This window comes from Chenopodium quinoa, unplaced genomic scaffold (genome assembly GCF_001683475.1).
Source record: "Chenopodium quinoa cultivar QQ74 unplaced genomic scaffold, ASM168347v1, whole genome shotgun sequence".
NCBI classification, from domain to species: Eukaryota; Viridiplantae; Streptophyta; class Magnoliopsida; order Caryophyllales; family Amaranthaceae; genus Chenopodium; species Chenopodium quinoa.
In genome coordinates, this window is record NW_018742612.1 from 7,301 (window position 1) to 15,152 (window position 7,852).

At 34.9% G+C, this 7,852-nt stretch overlaps 1 pseudogene; it reads left to right on the forward strand.

Moving 5' to 3' along the window:
* Positions 1-462: 462 nt before the first annotated feature.
* On the forward strand, positions 463-5,467 carry LOC110721255 (annotated as a pseudogene).
* The last annotated feature ends 2,385 nt before the right edge of the window (positions 5,468-7,852 follow it).

Below are 7,852 nucleotides of genomic sequence, written 5' to 3' on the forward strand. Positions count from 1 at the left end.
CCCTTGATCTCATTTTCTTAAGAATGCATATGCACCTTGTTAGGAATTTATCAAACAAGTCGTCACATTTTCTCGACCTTTTATAATTTACTAGTAATATGGAATACTTCTCCTTAACTGTAGAATTAATATACTTTTACTATTTTGCTACTTTGGATTTGTGGACAGAGCATGAGAAGCAATGTGAAATCATGGCTAATCTTTTGTATATAGTAGTAGTTAAACTCTGGGTAAAAGTAATGGAGTGTTTTATCTAATCATAATTCATAACTATAAGTAGATAAAATGGTAAAGATTTTTATCTAATTGTATTAGCCCCAAGATTAAAACCTTTTTTTTTCTAACTCTAGGTTCCACATCCACGTGCCACTTCTACTTGTTTAGGAACGCTTTTTAATATATCAGTATACATGGAATATGGAAAGTAACAAAACCTTAGTTTTTTTCAGGTGTAGAAGTCATTGAAGTGATCATATATCTCAATGAAATACACGCAATTGCTAGGATTTTGATATAGGCAAACATTTATGGCATGGTTTCGAGCTAGTTCTAGTGCAGCAAAGTTTGCTGTGAGGAAAACTTTATCTTATGGACACTCTTATGTAAGAAGAACACATATTATTCGGTTATTCCATCACAAAACCGTTACTTTCACTCTACACACCTCAAACCGAAAGCACAAACAGCTCCGGTTCCACACCCCGTGCCCCTCTCTAAGCTTGCTGACAGTTTCTTGGATGGGACTAACAGTGTATACTTAGAGGAACTTCAGCGTTCTTGGGAAGCTGATCCGAGTAGTGTGGATGAATCATGGGACCAATTTTTCAGGAATTTTGTTGGGGATGCTCCAAAACATCCTGGTGTTTCAGGGCAGACTATCCAAGAAAGCATGAAACTGTTGTTGCTTGTAAGGGCTTATCAGGTTAATGGTCATCTGAAAGCGAAATTAGACCCACTGAACTTAGAACACAGGGTAGTGCCTGAGGTATTGAGCCCGGAATTTTATGGTTTCACTGAAGCTGATCTTGATAGGGAGTTCTTTATTGGTGTTTGGAAGTTATCAGGGTTTCTGTCAGAAAACAGGCCTGTGAACACACTCAGAAGTATTCTTGACCGGCTTGAGCAGACCTATTGTGGGAGCATGGGTTATGAATACGTGCATATCTTTGACCGAGAAAAGTGTAACTGGTTAACAGATAAAATTGAGACTCCAACACTGGTGGAGTACAGTAAAGATCGCTGCAAAGTGATGCTTGATAGGCTTGTATGGAGCACACAGTTTGAGAATTTCTTGGCAAATAAGTGGTCAACAGCGAAAAGATTTGGGTTGGAAGGTTGTGAAGCTCTAATTCCAGGCATGAAAGAGATGATTGATCGGTCAGCTGAGCTTGGAGTTGAGAGTATAGTTATGGGAATGGCTCATAGAGGAAGACTAAATGTCTTGGGAAATGTTCTTCGAAAACCACTTCATCAGATTTTTAGCGAGTTCAGTAGTGGCAGGAAGCCTATCCCTGAAGACGCGCTCTATGTTGGAACTGGTGATGTCAAGTATCATTTAGCAACTTCTTTTGACAGACCTACTATAAGCGGGAAGAGGATTCACCCCTCTTTGGTTGCAAATCCGAGTCATTTAGAAGCTGTGGATCCCGTTGTTGTAGGGAAAACAAGGGCCAAACAATTTTATTCTGATGATGTTGAAAGGACTAAAAATTTGGGTACTTTGATTCATGGTGAGGGTAGCTTTTGCCGGGCAAGGTGTTGTCTATGAGACTCTTCACTTAAGTGCTCTTCCAAGATACACTACTGGTGGAACGATACATATTGTTATTAACAACCAGGTAGCATTCACAACTGATCCGAAATCTGGAAGATCTTCTGAGTACTGTACTGATGTTGCAAAAGCATTAAATGTTCCTATTTTCCATGTAAATGGGGATGATTTGGAAGCTGTTGTTCGGGTATCTGAGCTTGCAGCAGAGTGGCGGCAGACCTTCCATTCAGATGTTGTTATCGACATAGTCTGTTATCGTAGGTTTGGTCATAATGAAATTGATGAGCCATCATTCACACAACCCACCATGAACAAGGTTAGTCCTTTATAGTATACTAGTTTTCTTTAGCTTGCATCCTACCTGTGCTGGATCAAAGTGCTGCATCATGCTATATTGCGATCTTGACTTTGATTGCTGTGTTTAATTTTGGTTTTCATACTTGTTCTATTTCCAGAAATACATCTGCATTTTCAAAAGTCATCAGCATTTTAGGCTATCTGACAGAATGTTGCATACTTTCTTTTGATCGATAAAGTAAATACTATAATCTCTTTCTCAAAAACATGGAAAAAAACATTGTGGAGTTTAAACTGTAACTGTAAATAAACAAAATCAAATTGATCGAAACATGTTAGCACTTGATGAAAATGTATCATACAAAAATGATGTTTCCTTAAATTTTACAATTACGAATTTCTTGTAAGTTATAGATGCATTATACTTATGATTGAAGTGGCTGATTTCAGGTCATTCGCAGTCATCCCCCAGTTCTTGAGAAGTACAAAAGAAAACTTCTTGAATCCGGAATTTTGTCAACAGAAGATATTGAAGAGATTCAGAAAAGGTCAGCAGAATACTAAATGAGGAATTTGAGGCCAGTAAAAGCTATGTTCCCCAGCAGAATACTTAAGTCACCAGATCAGCCTGCTCAGATACAGGATACCGGGTACATCTTATAAGATCATTCAAATATCGCAATTTAACCTTCTACATTTGTTACTTTGATAAGTTTTTTCAATCACAGGGTTAAGGCAGACATCTTAAGAAGTGTTGGGAATGCTATCTCAACCCTTCCAAAGAATCTCAATGCCCACAAAGTGGTAAAGAAGATCTATGAGCAACGTCTTCAGATGGTTGAAACAGGTCAAGGTGTAGATTGGGCCTTTGCTGAAGCTCTGGCCTTTGGGACATTGTTGGAAGAAGGGATTCATGTTCGCATATCTGGTCAAGATGTTGAGAGGGGAACATTCAGTCATAGGCATGCTGTAATTGTTGATCAAGAGACAGAAGAGAAATACTACCCGCTTAAACATGTCATGGAGAAGCAAAAGGCCGAAATGTTTACCATCAGCAGCAGGTCAGGTTTATATATATTGCATTTTTGTTTTGGTTGATCATACTTGTACATGCTGGTTGAATGGTCTTAAAATCATGGACTTTATTCTAGGTTCTATTACCTTTTTAACCTATAATTTCTTAATGTAATCTTGCTGAACCGAACTTAATTTTTATCTGAGATTATGCTGAAATTAATTTTGAGCTTAAGTTATCAGTTTTAGCAAAGTTTGGTTTTCGACCTTATTGAGAATCATGCTGATCCATTTGCATAGTTAGCTACATCTATCTGTTGGCTTCATTATGCTTACAAGAAAACTTCCCTGATAAACGTGTTTAATATTGTTTTGTAGCTCTCTCTCAGAATTTGGTGTTCTTGGATTTGAGTTGGGCTATTCGATGGAAAATCCAAATTCACTGGTGCTTTGGGAAGCTCAGTTTGGTGATTTTTGCAAATGAGGCACAAATTATATTTGATCAGTTTTTAAGCAGTGGGGAGGCAAAATGGTTACGTCAAACTGGGCTTGTGGCACTGTTGCCTCATGGCTATGATGGTCAAGGACCTGAACATTCGAGTGCTCGTTTAGAGCGTTTTCTTCAGGCAATTTACCCTGAATATTTTATATTTTTTATCCTTGCAGTTTTCCTGCACTGGACTCTGACACTAATAGCTCTATATATCATTTTTCTTATTTGTAAAACTTGTGATGTTCAGATGTGTGATGACAACCCACATGAGATCGCAACTGATCCGACAAAGCAGATCCAAGAATGCAACTGGCAAGTGGTTAATGTCACAACCCCAGCAAATTATTTTCATGTTCTGAGACGTCAGGTATATAAATCTAGCATGAGACATCCATATTAGCCCCTTTTGAAAGTTTATTGTTGTTCAGAAGAATTGAAATGCCAAATTTATCAGGTCCACAGGGAATTCAGAAAGCCTCTCATAGTGATGTCTCCTAAGAACTTGCTCCGCCATAAGGACTGTAAATCATATTTATCTGAGTTGGATGATCTGCATCAAACTAGCTTTAAGCGTCTCTTGGAGGACAAAAACTATCAGTCTGATCTTGAAAAGGGTGTTAGACGTCTAGTTCTTTGTTCTGGCAAGGTATTTAACATTCACACCTTTCCTGATTCATATCTGAAATCGTATAAAGGAGAAAAAATCAGTCTAACTTGGGAAAAATTGATTGCACGCTTTGAAACAGATCTTTTTTGAATCCTGCCTTATTTGTTTCTGCAACTCTTTATATTGTTTTATTTACTAGTGCAGTATGACAGTAGGAAACTTGACACTCAAAAAGGTTATGAATTCGCTTCGGAAATACTCAAAATTTCACGTGTAAACTTGATTGTCTTGAACCATTTATTTGTAGGGAAATAGTAACAAGAGAAAGCAGAAACGCGATATGTGCACACAAATGGCCTTTGAGATAATTTTGATTAAATGCAGTCTATCTGATATTTGTACACATGCATTTATACATGAAAATATTAACCAAAGTTTAATTTTTTGAGCAGTTGAAATACTTTGTTCATATTATTTAGCCTTAACTTGTCCGATGCTTGGGTATGTACCCGTACCTTGAATCATCATATCTGTCATTACCATATCTGTGACATATTGAGATTCCAAAGCATTTAAAAACTTTGAGGTATTGGTGCCTTGAATTGAATTTGCTTCTACTGAGGCGTATTTCACTACATCTTTTTGTTTTGTGTAATATGCAGGTGTATTATGAGCTTGATGATGAGAGGAAAAAACATAACAGCACGGATATAGCGATATGTAGAGTTGAACAAATCTGTCCTTTTCCCTATGATCTAATCCAGCAGGAACTGCAGCGATTTCCAAGTATGTTGCAGCAATATCCAGCAGAATCTTCACTAAACATACTGCATATTGTTATATGCTAGTCATTAAAATTCTGACTGTGAACATGCAGTATCATATAATCTCTATAAATTCATGTACTTCTCTTTTAACTGTTTGACTGTTTCAGATGCTGAGATTGTGTGGTGCCAAGAGGAGCCGATGAATATGGGCGCATTCAACTACATAGCACCCCGTCTTTGTACTTCCATGAAAGCTCTTCGGAGAGGAAATATGGAGAGTATAAAATATGTGGGTCGTCCTCCTTCTGCTGCTACAGCCACCGGGTTTTATCAAGTTCATGTCAAAGAACAAAGTGAGCTTGTGCAGAAGGCCTTGCAGCCTGAACCAATTCATTTTCCTTGGTAAAGATGATGACTTCTGTAAAGACATGCATAATCCCATCTCCTACCATTTTTCACTTTGTATGTTATTTTTACCATTGAATAAATGTGGTTACGGTTGTGATCATTGGAGCTTATTTTACAGTTTTTTTGAACTTAATTTTATTGGACTTCATTTAAGGTACTTAACTTCATGATCATGGGATGATGGGAGCTTATTTTTTTGAACTTAACTTCATTTAAGGTACTTCAATTATTTTACAGTTTTTTTGAACTTATTTTTATTGGACTTAATTTTGCTAACTTAGGCCATGTTTTCTCATTTCCAAAAATTTACGGAAATTATATATGGCAAATGATTTATAGTTTAAAACTTACAGAGAGTATTAATCAATCAACATCAATCATCAATCAATCAATCAATTCATCAATCATCAATCAATCAATCAATCATCAATATCAATCAATCAATCAATCAATCAATATATATTACTAAAAACAAGCAAATCAATGTGAAGCTGACACATGTCGCTCTATGATTTGTTTGTCTTATAATGGTAAAAAAAAATAATGTAAAGAGACCTTAGAACAATAATTTTGGTAAAAAACTTATTGTATAAATCATTTTGATTTAGAATTTTGTTAATAAAATTTTATAGAATCTAAACTATTTGGAAATAAGTTAATTTAGGGCAACTTATATATTTAATGAATTTATGCTAATATGTTAACAATTTTTTGAAATGATTGATTCAAATATATATATATATATATATATATATATATATATATATATATATATATATATATATATATATATATATATATATATATATATATAATTTTATTATATCTATATTTTCATAGTATATATAATTAATTTTGGAATAATAATACTTGTCATCAACTTTGCCATTATATTATATGTAACATTTTTCTTAATTGTACTATACATATTCACATTCTGCAATCTTTTACCTTTTTCACTTTTACCTTTTAATTGGTAATTACTCTATTTCATTATCTTCGTCTTTTTAGTTTATTTTAGGGTTGTTTCTGGGCTAATGCATAACAAGTATTATCCGGAGTCTAAAAATGATATTTTTTGAACAAATAGACATGTTGAGTACCATGTACTACTGTACTAGGGTTGTACTTGAGTGAACCTATTCTAATATTTATATGAACATACTAATGTTCTACATATTTTTTTTTAAAAGTATTGTACTTACTTATTATTAATTGCAACAAAGAGGTATAATTTATAGGATATAAAAATATTTCTTAATTGCAATTAATAAAAAAAGGAGTTAGTGTTAGTTTTTAAAAGTCAAACTTAAAATTTTTGTACTGTAAAACCTATATAAAACCTTTATCATAGGAAAAAAATGTTTTATTAGGGTGTTTATGATGAAGGGAATGTAAAATATTATTTGCATTGTCATTTTTAATCCCTTGGTCATTATATATATATTTGTGTGTATATATGTTCATTGTCATTCCCGAGATAATGCAAAACGGGTATCATACGGGTTGTACTTGAGAGAACCTATTCTAATATCTATATGAATATACTAATGTTTTACATATTTTTTTTAAAAAAATACTATCCTTGAATTTTTCTGGAACTCTCTTTAATTTTATGCAAATTTAAGAAAAAATCCTCGAGCTCCCACCTACCACCTACCAACAACTTCTTCTCAAGTAAAAGTAAACTGCTCATTTAACTAAGCTCGCCGGCGGCTACTTCTTGCCTGTGGTCGCCAGCAAGCGTACTTTGCGACCTCCCGGAACTTTCCCTCTTATCTCAAGCGATATTATCGGAGGTAACTTAGCAATTTCCTTCTTTATTTCCTGGTTTCTTTTCCTTTGTTCTTTCTTTTAGAGTTTTAGTTCTTTTTAGTTGGGGTTCTTGTTTCTTGGGGATTAGCTTGTTTCTTGTCAAGAGTGTAATGGATCCTGCTAGTGTTCATACTGCACATGTCATGTTCCATTTAGAAGAGGGTAAGGATGAAGAGGAGGTAAATGATGTGATGAATATTATGAGCTCTTTCCCAAATTAAAGTCAAGAAGAACCGCAATTCCCAAATTGCAGCCAAAGTTTTAAGTTTTCCCATTCTACCGTCCACGTAAGCACTGGTTAAAAAACCGGTTTTTTTTTTCCGGTCCAGGGTAAACCGCTACTTGAAGTAGCGGTTTCTTTGCAATAAACCGCCACTTCAAGTAGCGGTTTCTTAGTTTAAAACCGCTACTTGAAGTAGCGGTTTGTTTACAAAAAACCGCTATTTTATGTAGCGGTTTATTTTGGAAAACCGCTACTTCAAGTAGCGGTTTACTTTGAAAAACCGCTACTTTCGCTACTTGAAGTAGCGGTTTACCCTGGACTGGTTTTTTTTTCAAACTTGCATAATCACTCAAAAAAAAACCTGCAAGTTGTGTACCTGTAAAACATGAGATATATAGCATATTTTCAACACAACCACCATAAATAACAAGTTTATGAAGATCTAAGGAAGTCGAAA